The sequence below is a fragment of the Chrysoperla carnea genome, chromosome X, assembly GCF_905475395.1.
Source record: "Chrysoperla carnea chromosome X, inChrCarn1.1, whole genome shotgun sequence".
Classification (NCBI taxonomy): Eukaryota; Metazoa; Arthropoda; class Insecta; order Neuroptera; family Chrysopidae; genus Chrysoperla; species Chrysoperla carnea.
The window spans coordinates 30,210,369-30,229,993 of record NC_058342.1 but is presented as its reverse complement, the minus strand read 5'-3'; positions in this window follow the sequence as shown (position 1 = coordinate 30,229,993).

The following is a 19,625-nucleotide window of genomic DNA, read 5'->3' as shown; positions in this document are numbered from 1 at the left end:
TGTGTTTTACCACCTTTCCGTTGATAATTTCATTTATTAGCTTCTCAATTTCAGAGGCTAAGTGCACCTTCTTCATGCATATACCATGCATTACACCAGCCCATCACAACTATAAATTAAATTGATTTTATTGCGACGGCGGGAATCGAACCCGCTACCCTAAGCATACCGCGGACGGAATTGGTTTCGCCTTAACCAACTAAGCTAATAGGGCGACATATTTTATAATTACCGGTACACATAATACCTCTTTTCATAAACCCATCTACCATTTGATGAAGTCCTGCTGCTATAAACTTGGACCACCCTGTACATTTTCATTAAGTTATGTGTAGAAAATTGATTGTGTTTAAAACGAATATATGATATACATATTTAGATCGACCACAATTCGGTTAGTTAGGATATTCAGAAAGTTGCATAGAAGGTCAAGTATTAACAAATGGTGTTATCATATAAGTTTTAACCACGATTTTCATCGTTCCGAATTTTAACTATTTATATATACAGTCAAACCTGGGTAAGTGAGAACTGGATAAGTGAGAGTAATATAGCCAGGACCCGTCATTTTAAGCTCCCAAAATTTCTATTAGCGAGAAACAGAAACCTCTGTAAGAGAGAGCCGTTTTTCCTTCATGGACCTACGTAAGTGAGACTGCTACTTACCTATACCTCTATAAGCGACAGTCGAGCTTTGTTTATTTATATTATTTAGGAGACATATTTACTACATTCGTAATTGCTGTGACTTGTTTTTGCTGCGTAACTCTATAGGAGAGAAACGCTACCCATGTACCTGCATTAGCGAGAAACTCGAGTTAGTGAGAAACCTCTATAAGCGAGAATGAGATTGTGCTCCCTTGAACTTTCGCTTATCCAGGTTTGACTGTAATACCCATTTGACCCCTTAATATACCATCTACTTACTTATTACAACTTATTTTGAATTGTTTTTGAAATTTTGACAGTTTATCTTTTCAAGTATAGGCTCACTATATAATAACTAACAACCAATTTGTATAAAACTTATGTGTCTGGGTGAACATGAAAATAGTGTTTTTTATAAGGCCGGGTATACATTTGCTACATCAAAGAACAAATGAAATTTCGAAAAAATTTGTGAATATTGTTAAATTTTTCCGGAAATATGATCTGTGATATTTTTTTGCAATCGACATTGAAGGCCAATGCATCCAAAACAATCAACATTTTTTTAATTCCCGAACAAAAAAAGGGGGTGTTATGAACCGACTTTGATCGTTTTGGTTCTGTTTGAAAGTTAATTTAACGAAGAGTGCTGTTAGCTATGTTTCAGGTGAGAATTTAGGGTTTCGTACCCGAAAATTTTTTCGTGGGGCTTTTTCACTTTGTAAATTTCACTTGTTTATGTTTTACTTCCATCTGTTTTTCCATAAATATTTTTATTTAATCTTTAAATAATTTTTGATTTAAAAAAACAAAACAAAAATATATAGTTTCACCTTAAATCTTTTATAATAAGTTAGATAAAACCTTACCATTGATGAATTAGCTTGAATCTTATCCTCATTGATCACCCATTTGGTAGAATTAAACGTCAAAGTGGGTAAAAATAACTCTTTTGTAATTCTGGAATGCGCATGGCAATCGAAATTTCTTTTAAAATATCTTCGTAACTTCTACTATAGATTTTGGAAATCTGCAGTGTTTAGACATACATGGCATCATTGAGAAGCCTAGAAGCTTCTCAAAGGGTGAATTTCTCACTTTTGCTCCCTTTTCCAAAAGTTTTTAGAAAACCTTTGTACAAACTTTTTGCTTCGGAAATAAGAAAATGAGAAAAAAATTTCACTAGAGGACTTTTCCTCTGGAATCGTTTTTTTTCGAAAATTAGGCTTCAACTCATTTCCCATGCAGAGAGTAGGGGTATCTTTCGGATTAAAGAAAAACAAAACAATGGAAAAATTAACTCCGGATTCTATGCTCTCGACTTTCTACCGCTTTTCTGACTATGGACTGACTAAAGTAAAAAAACAATATAAAATAAAAATTACCGCGTTAAACGACACTTGGGCAAAGTCGGAGCATACACAAATATTACATAGACGTAAATACACACATGTATAACTGGTTTTGCAAAATATATAAGGTTTTCCATTAAGAGGTGTCAGTTTAATTTTAGAAAAAAACACATTTCTTACTAAAAATCTATATTTGTCAATTTCAATTGGAATTCCGTGGATTATATCATTTTAATGACCGCTTACACCATTGTTTTTTTACGGATTTGCTCTCTGTATTTTTTTTTTTTTTCTGAGCTGAAATTTCTTTATTTACTGAACTCCAGAGGATTTATGTTGATATGGGAAGCAAACCCCAATCAAATCTGAACGGATTGCAGCTATGGGTGAAAACGGACTAACGGACTAATAGGTCTGGTAGGAATTCAAATGACACTTCTTAATGGAAAACTTTGTATGTATAAAATGGTATATGGTCTCGGTCACTCTAATCAAATATACGTCGTATAGAACTCTATGACAAAAAGATGTATATAAAGTTTAAAAACAGATATTAAACAACTTATTTAGTTAAACATAACAGTAAAGAGCGTATGGTAAAATCAAGTTAATTGCAAAGTAAATGCAAAGGCTGACTACATACTTTTTTATTTTACTTTTATTTTATTCTGTCCGAGATATTCTATTTTAAGCCCCGTTTATATTACTGAACGATTCTTATGCATAAGCAAAAAAAATATACGATTTATGTCTATGTACGTAGACTAGGCGGGCCGGGCACATATGTTTGAAGAAATTTATGGCATTTTTGAAATATTTCGAATCGAAAAGAGTGTCATTATATTGCTATAATAATGATTGGTCACGCATTCAACTTTTTATAGAAAAAATTTTTTCTTTTTAATTGAGATATTTTTAGCAACAATTATTTTTATACCATGTGTACGAAATGTACCAAGGGTATACTAAGTTTAGTCCCAAGTTTGTAACGCTTAAAAATATTAATACTATGAACAAAATTAGGTGATTTTATGAACACCTGTACCAAAATTTTGTTGGTAACATCAATATTTTTAAGCGTTACAAACTTGGGACCAAACTTCATACATACATGGTATAAAAATTGTGTATTATGGTGACAAATAACCATAATCGATACACATGGGCAGTGTCGTGCACAAGTCATAATTTTTGTACTTTGTATCCTCTGTTCCATGTGGATGATGTTTTAAGAACAGAGAAGGGTAATTTAATTTTTTTTTTTTTTTTTGTAGTATAAAAATATTTATCGTAATTTTTTCTGTATGTCGACTTGACTGTGTGATGACTGTACACTGTAAACACTGTAAACTAAGTAAACGTCGCCCTATTAGCTAAGTTGGTTAAGGCGTAACCAATCTCGTCTTTGTATGCTTGGGGTAGCGGGTTCGATTCTCGTCGTCACAACAAAATTAATTTAATTAATGAGCATGCTTTAATTTCGCATGGCAAATTTTTGCAGAATCCCGTTTAAAAAATGCTCCTAAACGTTACATTTTTACGTTTCTGATGGGTTACGGGGTAGATATGGCTTAAACTAATTTTTTTTTAAACAAATAAGTGATTTTGACCGAATAGCTTCGGAAGTATCATATAACAGGGGTCAAAAATTTTTTCTAAACCCTCCAGTTTTTGTGTTAAACATAAGCAAAATTTGAAAAAAAAAAGATTTTCACGATGAAATTTTTATTTGTACTGTAAAGCTTAATCAACAATCGGGGTTGCGTTGTGAAAAATGAAATTTTTCGAACTCTTAGTACTTTTTTTTACAGTGTAAGTATGTGTGTGTATTACACATATGAATGTATATACCTACGTTTGGTAAACTTATGTGTATAAATACAAGCGAGTAATTACAACCCCGTTCTACAGGATAATTTCTCGAATCCGGTATCTCGCTGCTACACACACGTCTGTCTAACGTTATTTTTCACATATTTATGTAAACAAACTCATGTATACGGTAGTTTTTCGTTAAATTTTCGACATAAACAATTTAAGGATTCCGTACCTACTTGGAATAAACGTTCGAAAATAAACTCTTCATATAAACCCACAAATATTAACCACTAACAATGGAATTTTAAGATGTCCTCTCTCTCTGCGAGGGTGCAATCCATGCAATTTTCTATCATTCACTTTTGGAATATTTTCTGTGAAAAAATCCATGTATTGTGTGCGGGGTACATGGTCCGCTTGGATTCAAAGCCACAACCTCGCAGTCTAAGTAGTCAAACGGCTAAAGTCGGTTGTGCCTTTACTCGTTCGGCCACTTATCCGTTTCTATCTGGGCGAAATTCTGTAAGGATGAACATAGTAGCCTTATTTTGTTAAGCGTCCTGACATAACAAAGTCAGCGGATAAGCTCGCATGGGATCTGTAAGTGCGAAAGTTTGATTATATATCTATGAAAATCCCATGAAATAAAATATTGGTCCTTTTATCGTTGTACCGAACCCTTAATTTTTTACATTTGCAACACAACTTTTTTATTTTCTGGTAGCATTTAAGAACAGTATAAGCTTCTATTTTAAACTTTGTAATTTTTCCCTTTTTGAAATTAATTACATTAAGTTTGTTTTTAGCATCATAAAAAAAAAATATTTTTTCATACATAAAAAAATTAATTCAAACAAAACTTCTCTCATATTCTACATATCATTGTTTCCTGGATAATCGAATCAGCTTTTCTTTGTATAATTTACGAATTCACCTTTCTTGGAATAAAACCTATTTGGAATACTTGGGATAATTAAAACCTAAATATTCTTGGCTTTTATGATTATTTATATATCAAAATGAAATATTTTGGTATTAAATTTTACAATTACAGTTTTAGGAAACCACAATCCGAAAATTTTCTAAATAAATCTATAAAGGATAACATTACCGAAGGCTATATTATAAATTAAAGAGGGTAGTAGAACCGAAGCGGTGGGTTGAAAGCTATTGGGGAGATATTGTCTATTGCATATACAGGGTGTTTTGTTATTGACTGCAGATCGTTATCCTGCAGAATAAGCTCATAAAGACGAAGGAAAAAGTTATTTTCCACTTTTGGATCTGAGCCCTAATTTGCGAGATAATTAACAAAATAAATTAATATATCTTTAGCGAATCACAGTTCAATAACATTTTGAATGAAAACAATACTTAAAGAGAGGATGTGTTTTATCATAGTGGAAGGAAAAAACTCTATTGGGCTACTTTTGTTATAAAAACTAACCCATTAAAACCTATATATACACTATGTTTCTTGGTAAATTAAGTATTGTACGCAACTAATCGTGCGAATATCACATATGTAGGCATATATTTGGCAAGACGGACAATTGTCCGTTTTGAGAATTATATATGCTGAGATACAAATACACCGAGACAAACCAAAGTATATATGTTGTGTGTTGAAGTTGTAAAGTGAGACAATGTTTAAGATTTTGTGTTCTGTATTACACAATTTATTCCCCTCATCCCGGACTTATTTTAATATATAATTTGATACCTCCCACATCTAACTGGCTATTGGTGAATCATATTTTTGATTTCTTTATAAATAATAACAAAATATTTTTTTTAGTATTCACTACCCAATTATTGTTTTATGATAGTCCCCTCTATATTCTAAATTGACACCTACTAACTTAATGAATTTGATAGGTCTGTGAATTCATAAATCTTTCTATTTTCCCATAGTCACATCTTCCGCATCAGGCCTCAGATAGAAATTTGGTATAGAGCTTTTCCATATGTCTTAACAAGCTTAATTTAGGGCTATCAATAACAGAACACCCTGTATATAGTCCATTTTCGGTTGTCTGTCCGTCTGCCCGTCTGTCTGTCAACACGATAACTCAAAAACGAAAAATGATATAAAGCTGAAATTTTAACAGCGTGTTGAGGACATGAATACATCAAATAGTTTTGTTATGCTCATCAAATCAATAATATCCGTAACATCACTAAAATATATAAAAACTAATAGATAACATATATAAGAAATTTTAAGGGTCCATCATCGTATGTCTATTGATCACCAACACCAACACGTCAAAGTTCCCAGATGAGATTAAGTGTCGTCTTATGTAAATAAGTACATTAGTTAATAGTTGATACCACCTGGTGTTTGGTGTAAATTTATAAACTTCATTCAATTCATCACCCTTCACTCTTCTCTCTTATATAATCATTTTTTTTCCTCTTATGTTTTGGACATCTACAGAATGTTTTTGTTTAACCCGTTTAACATTCGCGTTATGATCACTTTGATCACGCACGATTTAAAACTTTATTTTTCAAGTGGTTGATATAATAATATAAATATCAAAAATGTAGTAATATAAGTATATTAGAAATTTGCACATTTTGCACGAAAACTATCAGTCAGTTTGTTTTGGCATTAATCCTTAAGTATCTATCAACTTTAAATCATAAGGTACAGACAATTTTACGCAAGCATGACTCGAACAAATCGAACAAACATGGTAAATTCTGCACGAACGTGACTCAAATAGAACGAATATAAAAGTTTTACAACTGAATTCTTATCGTGATACCAACAAAATAAGCTGAAAAGTCCTTTAAACACTGAAATCATGAACAAAATCAATTCTCACTACTTTAGTTAAATACTGAAGTCAAATCCATCGTGGTGGAGATTCAGCAATCATAATGCTAATTTTTGCTTTTTCGATCCTGAATACCCGGTGGCCCGAGCAGCTGGCCTCCCCTATATGTAATCATCCAATAATAGTACAATTTTAATTAATCACCAAGGTATTTATATATTCATGAAGTTTTGTCGCCCTATTAGCCCAGGCGTTACCAATTTCGTCCGCGGTATGCTTAGGGTAGCGGGTTCGATTCCCGTAATCGCAACAAAATTAATTTCATTAATAGTTGTGATGGGCTGGTGTAGAGCATGGTATATGCATAAAGGAGGTGTACTCAGCCTCTGAAATTGAGGACCTAATAAATGAAATTATCAGCGGAAAGGTGGTAAAGCACATATATATGGTATCACAAAGGTTCTCTATAGCCTAAGTGTGTCCTTCGTGGACAGTCAATAAAACCTAACTTAACCTAACCTTCATGAAGTTTGGGCTTTCTATATGTTTGAACAGAGAAAAATTTTAATATTATGTTTTTAAAGACATGCTGTATATATAGATTCTTTTAAGAAGTTCAAAATAAATGGTTAAATAAATGAAGGTTTCATATATTTTTATGATAATTAAGTTTATTAATAATATGTAAGTCTCACAAAACTATGTTTAAAAAAAAAATTAGTGATGATTGAAACTTTTCAAAGGATTTTCAAACAATCTTAATTTTTAAAACATTTCAAAAAGTATATATAGGTAGTTCTAAATTCAAGCAATTTTTTTTGTTCTTACTTAAGGTAGTACTATCGGTAATAGACTTTGCATTCAAAATTTAATGAAACTTTGCATAGTTGTCCATTATTATATCATAATTAACGAGTTACATTTTTAGGGGCCTTCAGAGAACTAAGAATTTGAACGTCCAGTTTTGTGAAATAAAATAAAATCTGTGATTTCCCATAAGGATCAATGTTATAATATCTTCAAAATATATTTTTTCCAGTTCTCTGAAGGCCCCTAAAAATTTAACTATGCCAAGTTTCATTAAATTCTGAATGCAAAGTCTATTACCGATAATACTACCTTAATTTAAGTATTTGCTGACTTTTTTTCTTGTAACATAAAAAAAATTTGATATACAATTTTCCATCTCAGTGACGAGTTTATAAGTTTGTAACATTTTGGGTTTTTCTGGTAGTTATGTAAATCGATATTTTCAGATGTATTATCGTAACATATGCAGTATTTTTTCTTGTGTGGTTTTCTTGTCTTCTTAGTGAGATTGAAGGGGTTTCTGAACTCTTATCTTAACAATAAAAACATAAAGAAAATTTAAAATGTCTTGAATTTTCATCCATTATTGTTTCTTCATTAATTTTTCGTACTAATATTCGCACGCTTGTCTTTACCTCGTATCCATACTCTCGCGGAATATCCACGTCGAGTATTATGGCTGGTATCGAAGTGGCAACCGCTGCTACGAAACCTCTCTGTGCGCAAGCTACTACACAAACAAAGTAATGGCGATAATGTGGAGATTATGCTAGCCTGTAACAGTCTGAGTGCCTAATGTTCTCATTGAGCAGGTCAGATACCACAAGTATCACCTCCACATCATCGTTCCTCGCACGACTTCGTGCTAGTTCGCGAGATTGCAGACGAGGCTTTATAATTTTATACTCACAGTGGCTCCTGGCCTATGAAGAAAAACAAATCTTGTTTTATGAATTTTAGCAAATAAAACTGAGGCATAGCCTCCAAGTTAAATTTTCCGGCTACGCCAGTGGTGAGATAGGCCTAGAAATGATTGTTTTAAGAAGGAAAACCTTTTTTAGATTTTTGGACAGTTTTTGGAAATACCAATCATAGGCTGTACTTACCCCTGTATGTACCCCTTAATCCCTTAGAAAGCTTCTGGATTGAAATAATGATGTCTGCTAGGCACAGATTTTCAAAGTTTAATTAACGAAGTTTGAAGAAAATTACGGTTACCATTGCTTAGGTACAAGATGTTTCAGTTATGTCTCTTCATTTCTTAATAAGAATGGTGAACGTTGTACATTTAAGTAAGAACCTCTTATAATATTATTTAATGCCTTTCTATATTTGGGTATAGAAAATATGTGTGCCAATATGCAATGTTATCCAAAATATGGTAATAATATTGCAACAACAATAAATTAAATAACATTCATATATCATTTCAATTTCATACTTTTGTATAACAAGCAAGGCACTACACAAATCTATATACAGTCGAATTCGACTATACTGACATAGTGACATCGCTTAGAACGACGAATTGGATCGGTTATTATCACGAATTGGCAAGGTCCTGAATAAATCAAAATATAAATATATAACAGGAAATGGAAAACAGTGCTAAATCACATTCTGTTTTTATACCATGTATATGAAATATATCAAGGCATACTAAGTTTAGTTCCAAGTTTGTAACTCTTACAAATATTGATGCTGCGAACAAATTTTTGGTATCGGTGTTCATAAAATCATCTAATTAGTACGTTTTCGATTGTCTGTCCGTCTTTCTGTCAACACGATAACTCAAAAACGAAAAGTGAGGTTGAAATCGTTAATGAGTCAAATAGGTAATTTGGGTCCGTAGGACCCATCTACTAAACGGTTAGAGATAGAACAAGAGTTTAAATGTAAAAAATGTTTCTCATATAAAATTAAACAACTTTTGTTTGAAATGTTTTTTCGTAAGCATCACTGTTTACCGGCGAGGGCGCAAATTTTTTAGTATGTATTATATGGGATTATCAGTTACATGTGTGTGCCTATCTGTGTGGATGATATCTTTCTTTATTTACATGACGTAAAAAAAAAACGATTGGATCATCAACACTGTCTATACATGGTATTTCAACAATAAACTCAGTCAATTGTTTCTTTTCACTTGTTTTTTTCTGTAGTGCCTGACAACCCAAAATGAATTTTGAACATAGCGTTGATTATTTAATGCTCTTGATTCTCTAGAGATCCTTTAATGTTACTTTTTGTTTTTGTTTACAATTAGTCATGTATACGATATTTATTTACATCATGGTCTCGATTATAATTGATGATTTTTAATACGATACATACAGCGTAAACTAAATATTGACAAATATCTTGTCTAGTAATCTTAATTAAAGAGAATTGCACTCTGTGTCTAGAACTCGAATGGCCCAATTGAATGTATTTTTTTCAATCCTTTAAGGATGTATGAGCATGGCAGTGAGGGCACAAATTTAAAAATAGATATTTTCAATTTTGATGATAAATATATATTATTACTTGACGATATAAGACGAAAAGTAAGAATAAAATTTTTCGATATCTGGTTTAATTTTCAAAATATCGAAAATTGAAAATTTTGTTTAATTATTTAGCTTTCGATATTTCGAAAACCAAGACACATATCGAAAAATTTTATTCTTATTTTTCGTCTACATTCATGAAGTTATAACAAAATTCATCATCAAAGTTGAAAATAAGATAAAAATAATTTCAACCCTTAATCTACCCTGCTCTTACATCCCTTATATGGACGGTGACACTTACTTTTTTTCTTTTCTAATTCATTGCTAATATGTTTACTTTCTATTAAAAAGTTTTTTTTTAAATTTGTTTTCATGCATTCCAAATGAAAATTATCAAAAACTTCCAAAATATGTCGTTTTTTGAGATTCCTCCATAAGAGCAAATGTATTTTATATCGATTTTTAATGACTTTTTTCTTAAAAATTTGCATGGATACCTAAGCTGAAATTTTAACCACATATTCTTTGAGTAAAAGACTACCTACAAACAAATTTTGAGCCTTTAAATCAAACATTGTTGTCATGCTCATACATCCTTAATATCTTTAAAACTAATTTTGACTGTAGCATATAATTCTACTGTGTAGTTCTACGAGTACATCGCATTGGAGTCTACGACACAACGATATGTAGCATTAGATTGTATTGTAATTTATGTTATTACATCTAAACTTGACTCTAGATATTAGAATATATAAATTCCCACACTGATATTATATGAACCATTCAAGAGAAACAAAGACACTTTTGTGACTGACAGACAGACAGACATGTAAGTTATGTAATATTGTATATGAGATGAGGATGGATACAATATGTTTTGTATAAAATACACGATATATATATACTTCTTCGTATATTTTAGATGGAAACAAATGAGCAATCAGTGTCTCAGACATCTGATTTTTTTTTGCATATATTGATAAAAAAATTATGTAACCTAAAAAATTATTTAAAATGAAAAGAAGTTAGGAGTAAGTCTGAGAAGTCTTATTCCTGAAATAGGTAATGTATCCTTTCAATGTATCTTTAGTTGTATAGATGGAAGATCTGAAATCAAAATTATAATCATAAACAAGTGAAAACAAACAATTGACTGAATTAATTGTTGAAATACCATGTATAGACAGTGTTGATTACACAATTATGTTATGCAAAAATTGATTTCACAAGATGTTTTGGCTCGATAACGAACGTCCTTTTTAACCCGTGCAAGTTTACCTTTTTTGCAAGTTTTACCGGCCCCCGTGCAAGTTTTACCCGTGCAAATTTTACCGCTCTTCACAGTCTTCGAAATTTTTTTGTCTTTGAAACATTTTGCTTTGCTTCTCGATGGTTCTTCGAACACGTTTTCGATTTTAGTATTCTGTTTCCTGCGTGTATTATCATAAATTAGTCGGGTATCGTAAATTTATTGGGATAAGATCAACTAGCGATTTCCAAGACAGCTGGAATTTCCGTTTTTTAAAATTATTTTTGTAAGAAAACGTAACGAGGTAGCCTTTTTTTACACATTATCCAATTTCAGTGGATACAAATCCATAAGAAACAGTTTAAAATCCTATGTAGTTTTTGAGTTGCAAATCTTCAGTAATTTTCACCAGATTGCAGAAAATATGAGAACAATTCTTAAGAATCATAATATACGTATATCATTTTCCGAATTATTATATATATCATTTCTATTTCGAACAAACAAATTACGAAACCCATTATAAAACTTTTGTTAACAAGTAATTCAAAATTAATACAGTGTAATCGAACATCGAATCTCCATAGAATGGCCGAAATATATTCACGAACTGTAAAGTTTATCATGGTTCGACTATATTGTATATAAACAAGTGAAAACAAACAATTGACTGAGTTAATTGTTGAAATACCATGTATAGTGTTGATTCTTTTACCTTTTTTTGCAATTTTTTGAAGGGATACCCCAAGGAAAAAATCGAGAAATTCAGAAAATTTTTTCTGTGTCATTGGGATATCGACAAAAATCGATCCAAGGACTCATTTTATTCAAAATCTACTAACTCAATCGATAACAACCTAGGATATTTGAATAGTTTTTGATTTTTCACCGTAGAATTATTAATTGATAGCCTGAAATCATCCAACCAATGGGCATGAATATGAGTCATATGCTTAGGATTTCTACATAAGAATGTATGTCAACTCTTTAGCTCGAAATGTTTTCAGAATATGTATTTCTAAACAAAGTATAGGTCTGTTAGATTTTTTTATCTTATCTATTATTATCAATTAATCTTAGATTTTTCTACGACTTAAACGAATAAAAAAAGTGCATTTTTCTAAGTAATTAGTTTTTGCAATTTTCATAAAACAGTATGTATAATTTTTAAGAAGAACAGATCATTATTACAACACAGAGTACGAAAAAAATTGTAGCAAAAAGTATGACTAACAATTTGTGTAATTAAAATGGTGAAATAAATGACTTCGCACGTAAGGCTCATTTGTATAGTGTGGACGTTAAAAAATTTTTCCTTTAGGAACATAAAGCTAATTAAAGTTTATTTTCTTTTTATTTTTTGTTATCAATTTTCTGTGGATGAAGTTTTCGAAAGTGTATACGAACGATATATCGAAATAATTTTAAAATTTCGCTTAAGAATTCGATTTTTCCTTGTGAAGGTTTTTCAAAGAAAAGTCGATGATATTATTATCGACAATTTGACCGAAAACATCGTTTTAGTGCTGACAAATAGCGATTCTTAAGATATTGATTTTTCAGCAATGAAATTGAATATCATAGGAATCAAGGATCTCGTATTGTGAATCGGGAAAGTCAAACATTTAAATAAACCTGATTTTCCTAACTTTGGGGTCAAAGTTACCTTGTAAAAGATTTTCAGTATCTATCATCGGAATCAAAAAAATGTTTTCTCTTTTTCTCTTTTTCCTGCGTTAATTATAACTGAGATTGTTGTTTGTCTGTAGCACCATAAGCGGATTTGGAAGATCATCGCCAATTTTTTGGGTACTTTAAATTACCTTTCAAACGAAACAAAAGAAATTAAAGTCGGTTCATACGTTTAGGCTCTACGATGCCACAGGCAGACAGACAGACACACATACATAGCGGTATTAATAACACACCTTTTTTTTAGTTCGGGGGTTAAAAAATAAACAAAGAACAAAATTAAAATACAACTAAATGTTAACTTTTCGCACTTGGTTTTATTCTTCATTGATATAATATTTTATTTTATTTTTTTTTTTCGCCAAGTATTAAATATCAAGTTTAAGCATCTTAAAAATAAAATCTTTTTTCTTTTTTTTTTGTTACCTTTAAAAGTCAATATGTTGAAATAAATAAAAATAATAATTCAAAAAGTTGACTGACTACTATTTAGGTGACAAAACTGCTTAAAATAGCCCAACATATATAATAAAAATTTATCAATTGAATTAATTAATTCTTTTTTTCTTGAAAGACGACAGCTTTCGACAGTCGTACTACACTACACATGTATAAAACATATGTATACTGCTTGTGACTGAAATATTATTCAAGACAGTTTGGCTACATTCAATAGGGTATTATCGTTAGTCAAACATAAATCATGAAATTTGAAGAAAGTTAAAATTTATGTAAAAATATACTTCAATATTCTGATTTCGGGTCATAAAAGCACATTTTTCTTTTAAAATATTAAAATTAAAAATCGTTATTTTTAAACTGTATATCACGTGACCTAAAACGCGGGTAAGCCCTGCTGTGATGTCATAGCGGTATGAGTCATAGAGCATCAGTTAGTTCAGTGTAGACAGCTGGGTATAATATATACATAGATAATAAGTATTAATATTTACTATAATCAGATGTCTATGAATATATCTGTCAGACTTATTTGTGTTATTTCGTACAGTGATACCCATATTACGTCATCAAATTGGATGCCCGCGTTTTTGATAGTTTAAAAAAAGGTTTAAAATTTAATTTTAGTTTTTGGAAGAAATTGTGTGTATTTTTCCGAAAAAGATTTTTAGTGGCTTTTTATTTGCAAAATCAACATTTTGAAGTACTTTTTCAAAAATAAAGGAATACCCTATTTTTAAAAATAAAATATTTCTTGAGTTGTTTCGAGTTAGCAAGGAAAATTAGTATAGTATAGTGTATAAAGAGTGTATTAATAATTTAGTATTTTAGTTCTTATTTCACTTTTTGTAAGTTTTTATTACTATATTTTTCTATAAATATTCTTACCCTATTTATTTTGTTTTGTTTTAGGTAAGTCCAGCTTTTATTAAAATTACTTTAACGTAGTATTCAATCACGTAAGTAAGAAAATTTCTCAAAAGTTTTGACGCTAATTCTTTCCTATTCCGACCAACCATGGAAGATAACAAATCAAAAACGATAAGGAATAGTAATTCTAGAGAAAAAACTTCATTTAAATTTGTAAATAGGCGAAAAATAATCAATAAATTTTACCAAATAGAAGATAAAAGACACTCTGTACTTGAATAATTGTAATATTAGTTTAAAAAGACATATTTCTGATTTAGTAGTCAACCCAATATGTGCCTACATTAACCGCAATTTGTTTGATTAGGATATTTAATATGATATAACATAAATTTTTGCACTTACTTTAAATTATCTCTATTATGTTTAACTTCTGATAACTCACTACTCATTTTTTTGAATATATGTTGTACAAAAAATACAAATTGACGTATTATAAAATATTTTTGCATATTCTCAAAATTCATGGCAAGCTGAATTGATTAAAAATGTTTTAATTTTCGAGGTCACCTCGGATTTTCGGGTCGTTTTTATTTGTTGCATTTTTTTGGTTTTACCTTCAAACCAGCAAACAAATCATAACGTGCGATAAGAACATAATGATAATAAATGTGGAAAAGTGTTGAATACACAACGAGTACATATAATAACATGGGTATGATGTTATATAGCAGTTAGCTATCACAACTTGAAATAATTAATAATATAAGATACACTTACACAAATACAGTCGATGACACACACCAATGACATTAAAAAACTGCGTGTCAACACAACAAATAATACTCTTGTATAATGTATTTTATTGAATAACAATTATAAATGTGTCTAGAACATAAGATAAAACGGTATGTGTCCGTATTCAGTATTGTTTTAACTTTATTAACTAATATACCCATTTTATAAACCCATGTATTGTGAAAACATTACTGTGACTTATGAACTACCAGCTGGCCCGGCAAACTTCGTACGCTCTGACAGTCAATGAATATCGTGTTGCCGTGAATGACGAGCAATTTCAACTTTAAAAAGTAAGAGTATCGCTCTATAGCCTTTACTTACACAGCCCTCACCACTTCCCTCGTGATTTTTAATTTTTTGGTGTTGGGCCCTAATTTTTTTAGATCATATAATATTGCCCATAATATTTGTTGACATCGTTTCATTCTATAGGCGAAATAATTTTTAAAATCGGTTGAGTATCCATACAATCGATTGATTTTTTATACAAACTTTCAACTCTGGCCCTCCCCCTCTTACTCCGAGGAGGAAGAGATTTGCTCGTTACTAATTACTCTCCTATTCGGGGCAGTGGTGAATCCAACAAGTTATAGATCCTTAAAATCGACCCATTAGTTCTTGAATAATTTTAAAAGAAAAATCAAAATAATAATAATCATAGTCATTAATTATACTGAAATGTATATTGAATTAATTCTTTGCCTATTAAAAATGACGATTTTATTTAGAAAATAAATATACTTAAAGGCTACGTGCTAGTAAGAATGCTTTCAATAAAAATTATATTATAAATAATTCTACTAGTAACGTCATCTGCATTTATTAAACTTACTAATAAAATTAATTATTAATTATTATCATGAGCGTGGGCAAGATACTCATAACAGGAGGGTAGTAGGGTTGATATCATGAAACAAATGAACTATATCGTGTCCAAATAACATTATTTTTTACAATTATTTTTCACAACAACAGACCTTGACCATGGTTCAACTAACATACGTAAACAAATACATAATTGATAATGAACCAATTGTTATCCTCATTTATAAATAAAATAAACTGAATTAATTTAACATAACAAAATAAAATATTGTTAAAAACAATGCATAGATTACACAAAGCTACTAAATAACATATTAAATTCATTGTAATTAGATATTGTTAACAATTGAACAAAATCATGGTAGAAAAAAAGTGTTTTCAAAACAACAAACTACAGAAAAAATCTGGTTAAAATAGTCATACAACCTCTGTACATAAGTTAATAGGTCGTTTGAACACTCGAAATAAATTCATTTAAAATAGAATGAGTCTTTCTGCTAGTAGGTTAAATAGGGTATTATCGTTAGTCAAAAATAAATTATGAAATTTGACTAAAGTTAAAATTTATGTAAAAAGATACTTAAATATTCTGATTTCGGGTCATAAAAGCACATTTTTCTTTTAAAATATTAAAATTAAAAATCGTAATTTTTAAACTGTATATCATGTGACCTAAAACACGGGCAAGCTTTGCTGTGATGTCATATCGGTATGAGCCACAGACCATTAGTTAGTTCAGTGTAGACAGCTAGGTATAATATATCCATAGATAATAAGTATTTATATTTACTATAATCAGATGTCTATGAATATATCTGTCAAATTTATTTGTGTTATTTTGTATATTGATACCGATATTACGTCACCAAATTGGATGCCCACGTTTTTGACGGTTTAAAAATTAAATCGAATAATAGTTCTATTTCCTATCTACATAATCAATTATAAATATTTATAGTTTATATAAATTTTGAGTCCCCCGAACCAGTCCGTTTTTTGTTTACTCCTGCGAACTAAACATAGAGGTAAAAACAAGACTCAGGCTCCCACTCACAAAAAAAAACAATATGTTGATTAATTATGCAAGAAATTTGTTGTTAAACATTAATTATTCGAACTAGATTTTATATTCATCAATTTTATGAAAATAGTTTACAATAAAACAATATTTATATGGGGGTAAGGGGGTATAAGAGGGGCATATGGGGGTGTTGGTGGCTTGCTGAATGGATAGATGATTGTTAAAAAGGTAGAAACGTGTGAGTTTATACACCATGTTTATTGTAGGTAGAGAAGGTATTTATTATTTGGTCTGAAAATATTATTTATAGAAAAAAAACACTGGTTATTGAAAATTTACAAAATACCATCATTAATCATATCGATCAAAAACTTTTACCAGTTTTCCCTATATACTATGAATAATAAAACATACTTTTTCATATTCGGAAGGTTTTTTAATAGTTTTTCATATGGTCCGTAGGGTTAAAACAAACAACGTTTTAACTCGTTTATTGAATTTGTTAAATTCAAAATTGAATTTTTTAGTAATTTGTCGATTAAATTGTAGTAATATCAAGTTGAAATTTTTACAGCGTACTCAGGACGGAAAAAGTGAGGTCATGTGCGTAAATGAGCAACATAGGTCAATTAAGTCTCGTAAACCGTCAGTGATAGAACAAAAGTTTAAACATAAAAAAAATTTCTTATAAAAAAATAACTTTTGTTTGAAACATTTTTTTATAAACATCACTGTTTACCCGTGGGGGCGCAAATTAGGCGTAAATTGTATAGTATGTATTATATGGGAATATCAGTTATGTGTGTGTGACATGTATGTATGTGTTATGTGAGAGAGTAATAGTCACTGTCTATACATGGTGTTTCAACAATTAACTCCTGGATCGTTGAATGTAGTCTTTCTTCATCACTTTTTCTTCTAATATATTATTTTCTATTATTTCTTATTCCGTTTCGTGATTGTTATCTGATTATTAATTTGTGTAAATATAATCAAAAAAAAAACCTACCATCGTATGCATCGACCGGATGATTCATGAGTTTAAATTAACTTTCAAAAACGAATTTCATTTGATACGTAATCGTTATGGATCAGCTTTAGATATAGATGATCGTCAGATCTAGGGTTACCACCTTGGTCAGAACTTTCGCTTGCCACATAATGAAGTTGGTTTTGTGGGGGGGGGGGGGGGTTGTGTGGATGCAATGAGAAGAGGAAAATTCAAGTCCAATTTCGTCATATTTAATTTATTTCGACTACATTAAAAATATAAGTATACAGGAATATGCATATATTAGAAATTTGCACATTTTGTCCATCATTTTGCACGAAAACTATCAGTCAGTTTGTTTTGGCATTAATCCTTAAGTATCTATCAACTTTAAATCATAAGGTACAGACATACAAAATTTACACAAGCATGACTCGAACAAAACGAACAAACATGGTAAATTCTGCACGAACGTGACTCAAATAGAACGAATATAAAAGTTTGACAACTGACTTCTTATCGTGATACCAACAAAATAAGCTGAAAAGTCCTATAAACACTAAAATCATGAACAAAATCAATTCTCACTACTCTAGTTGTTGAGGTCAAATCCATTGTGATGGCGATTCAGCAATCAAATGCTAATTTTTGCTTTTTCGACCCTAACCACGCGGTGGCTTGGCCCGAGCAGGTGGCAACCTTAACTAGATTTGTTTTAGTGATTGGATTCGCATTTGATATTTTAAAACGAAATATTTCGATAAAAAAGAATCCAATGAATTTTTGGTTATCATACTAAACTTCCTTAGGATTTCGTTAAGATAAGACAATAGTGTTTTAAATAAACAGAGGACGATAGTTATCATAATAATAATAATAATGGGGTTTAACCTCCGTTTATTTGACATATACACCTATAAGAGAGGCCACCCACATTATTATTTGTTAATCTTTATTTATTAAATTACAAACATATTTACAATTACATTTTGATGTGGGTGGAGTCGGTTACTTCGTTCTTATCCAAGCGACGACAATCTGATCAATTCTGCACTCCCATTAATTATAAATTGTTCACACTGCCGCTGCCTGGATTCGAACCCGCAACCTAAGTCTAAATGGACAAACAGACAAAGACAAATGCCTTAGACGATAGTAATTATTATTTAAGAAAATTGCGTATTTTGTGTGCCACCTTGTACGTTATAAATACGAAAACGATTAACTGTTATTTAATTAATGAAGTGAATTTTATTGTCAATGTTTGAGAGTGTTTTGTAAGACAGTTAAATGACAAATTAGAGGGTGAAATATTAATTGAATTAAAATCAGATCAGCGATTACAAATATGTTGTGTTCCTTGTTCCTTATTTAAATTTAATTTAATGCCTTTAAACATTTTGATGTAGATATAATAATAGTTTTGTTTGACAAAGTTTTGTGCTTTTAAAACTTTCTACATTTGATACAGAGTCACTTAGTTATGTTTCTAAATGCCACATGGCATTGTAATTTTATCTAGTCCCTTAAAAAATTACAAGAAATTCCAAATTATTTTCTTGCTGTTTTCGAAATAAGCAGGGTATTTGGTTAAAAAGCACAATCGTTTATTTGAACACCAGGTACCCCTTAAGAAAATTGCAAAAAATCGAAAAAATTTTGATTATTTCCGATTTCGATAAAACTTAGTTTATAATGTAATTTTGACCCAAAAATTACGAATATCGTGTTTATTTTCCGATTGGATGGATAGTTTTCGAGATATTGCATGAAATCTACTTGAAATGAAGGATATCTTAAAAACTACT